The following is a 3,257-nucleotide window of genomic DNA, read 5'->3' on the forward strand; positions in this document are numbered from 1 at the left end:
ACACTTCAGGTTTGACAGCATGAAATGGTCTGGTAATCAGAAAATTTTTATGACCGACAAAATTAATTTTTGTAGTTAAAGACTGGTAGACCAACAATAAGACTCAATTGCATCCCAAGGCAGCTTCAGGAATATTGCTTTAAATTCACAACCTCACTCAACTCTTGAATGAAAATTAAGGCTTTGATTAAGAAAGCGTGAAACCCACAGAAAAATCTTTTAGATTAAACTCATAGTATGTTCTGTGATAATAATATCATTATACAGGAAATCAATAAGAGAAGACAAATAGGAAACCCTAGTGTTTTCACACATTAATAAGTACAGTTCTAAATAATCAATGAGATAATAAAGAAAGCCTAATGAAGTCTTTAAAAAAATTTAGAATAACTTCAGTGAAGATATTGTATATAAAAACATACGATGTAGCTAAAGCAGTATTTAAGAGAAGACCTAATAATTTAAAGACTTATATTAGAAAAGAAGAAAGGTTAAAAATTAATAAACTGAACATCCATTTCAAGATATTAGAAAAGTAAAGGAATAATAATCTCAAAGGTGGTGAAAGAAATAATGAAGATAAAAAGCATAAATTAATTAAAAAAAATAGAAGGATCAACAAAGTTTGAAGTTCTAAAAGGCATAGGTCCATAATTTAGCTGGCTTTTTCTACTATACAAGCAAAAGTTATCTGTGTACACAAGGGTAGACACCGGCCCCTGGCAATTATTCTATTAAAGAACAACATTGTGTGTGTGTGTGTGTGTAGTATTTAAGCCAGTGTTGTTCTGAAGGTTAGTTGTTAGCATCATCTAGTCAATCTTGACTTGTATATTTAGTAAGGAAAAAAATTCCAACCAGTACTCTTGATGATTAGAATAGCCTTGATCTTACTACAAGGACTGTGGGAAGTACAATAAATTAAGGCTATGAGGCAACATCACTCCCAAACGTAGAATTTATTTATTTTTATTTTTTCAATCCTGATCGTCCTTGCTTTATTTTCTTGAACACATGTGCAATGCATTATCAATTTGCTCTCAGTGCCATCATGAGAACGGCCGCAAGTGGATAGATGTGACAAAGGACGGACACAGTGTTTCACATCCTTGATCTCACTAAGAAGGGTTGCAAAGCATTCCCTAAGGAGACGACGGCAATGCTACTTAAGCTTTTGCAATAGCAGCGGATATGCATCCCTGTTGGGACACTTATCATCTCCCTTCCAATGTCCTCCCCTTAAGAACAATTTGAATCGCTTTGGCATCCAAAGCCGCATAGGTCGGTAAAGCTTCTGCTGGATTCTTACACTCTTTTGCATGAGTTCAGCTATGCTTTGCTAGTTCATATGAGTTCCTTAGAAGTATCCTTACATATATTCCTTCTTCAGAAGCAGATTGCGTTTCTGGACACACTTTTCCTGTCTCATTGCAGGTCATAACCCCAAACTTTTCACCCATTCCCAATTAGCTGCTAACCATTTGTTTTGCTATTTTAGTTGTGTTATCAGCATCACTGGAAACCCCGGTTGTGATATGGTCAATTCCAAATGTCTGCTCCTCTGCCACTCTTCCATACTGGCTCCCATCTGTGCAAGCAGCCGAGTGCTTCTTTCATTCCATGTGAAATGAAGGAAGGGCATTTCAGTCAGGCAACAGGGACATGTGTCCAAGTACTGGGCCTTGTGGCATGATTGCATCTCCGTTGATAGGCATTGCATCTTTCGCATAATATGCAATAATAGCATAGCCAGATGCATGATATTCAGTGATGGTTTTGTTTATGTTAGCAATGTCCACACTTCTATGCTCAGAACCCATTAGAATTTCATCTCTGGAAAAGGCTACCCTCTTCATAGTAACCATTTTTTTTCTATCAACAGCTGCCTTTAATGAGCCTTAGTTCACAAGACTCTCCAATTCTGCTCCAGAAAAGTTAACAGCACCTTGGGCTCTGATTTCTTGATCAAGAGACTGATCAAATGCTATTTTACTGAGATACTATTTCAGATTTTCAGTTTGACCTTTCACATCTGATGTGGGAACTGTCACTTGCATGCCAAAATGACCAGGTTGACTTATGGCCTCTGGGAAATGTATAGCTCCTATGACGCTACCACCTCCATTGGGTTTGAAACCATCCATTTCAGAAAGAAGTTCCTTTATAGGCTGTCTGCCTTGACTATAGATGCATTGGAGCATCAATTCTCTTCCCACCAACAGAACTTGACTCATCGGTAAATATACCAGAAGGTGCCTTTGCTTTCGCTTCCCTGAAAAGATTTCTAAAGCAGCTGGCTCCCACACCCACACACAGCTCATCAAAGTCTGGTCCTGAACGTAATAGAAAGGAACATCAGCTGCCACAGCTCCCGCAGGACGTGTCTCTTCTGTCCCTGGTGGTCCAACTAAAAGAATTCTTTTTGGAAGTTTACCTCCAAGCACAGTAAATTTTTGTGGATTTTTCAAGAATTCCACACCTTCTAGTAATTCTCATTTAACTTCCTCCACTCCTTTAACATGTTCAAAGGTTGCATTTTTCATTTGGACAGGATCTACTGCAGCATCAAACCCTGTGGTTGTCCAGAAACAGACTGATAAATTTATTATTATTATTTTGAACCCATAAATGCCAAGCAGCATCAGAACAAGGAGAATCAGCTGAGTTTGCCTGAGAGCATGATTGGGGTTTTGCGTCAATGCCTAAGCTTTCAGAAAGCCCTCTGCAAAACCAGTTTTAAATGCAGGTAGGTGAGCTTTGGGGATGGTTTTACTTTTCATGAGTTTATCTGAACTTTCAACATCTGATTCTCTGTCCCATAAAAGAAACCCCTTGACAAATGATGGTGCTATCTGCGGTGTTTCTGCTAGTCACTCAGAGGTGGACTATAGCTGTCATGTTCGTGATTTCTACATCTGAAAATCCTGAGAGCGGCCAGTGCTGAAGATCTGAACAAATGGTTGGAAGAGTTCTGGGCTGTTGTCTGTATAAGCAAGAGGAATGTAAAGTACTAGATGCATCTAAATAACCACACTGATTTTCAAGGAAAGACTGGGCAGAGACATATGTGCCAAGGAGAGGATTTTATTTTTCCTTTAAAAAATTCTGGTACATTCATTGCCCTCATCATTCTCAAAATTCGCTTTCTGCTTGGGTTCCTGGAATCAGCTCCTCATTTTCCTTTCCCCCTCTCCCTGCTCCCCCCTCCCTCATGAACCCTTAATAATTTATAAATTATTATTTTATCTTATCTTACA

General features: G+C 38.6%; 1 pseudogene; it reads right to left on the reverse strand.

The window, feature by feature from the left end:
- Positions 1 to 1,214: 1,214 nt before the first annotated feature.
- Positions 1,215 to 3,106, reverse strand: LOC101638295 (annotated as a pseudogene).
- Positions 3,107 to 3,257: the final 151 nt, after the last annotated feature.

This window comes from Echinops telfairi, unplaced genomic scaffold (assembly GCF_000313985.2).
Source record: "Echinops telfairi isolate 266 unplaced genomic scaffold, ASM31398v2 ScPeMD7_1713;HRSCAF=2227, whole genome shotgun sequence".
In the NCBI taxonomy this organism is placed as follows: Eukaryota; Metazoa; Chordata; class Mammalia; order Afrosoricida; family Tenrecidae; genus Echinops; species Echinops telfairi.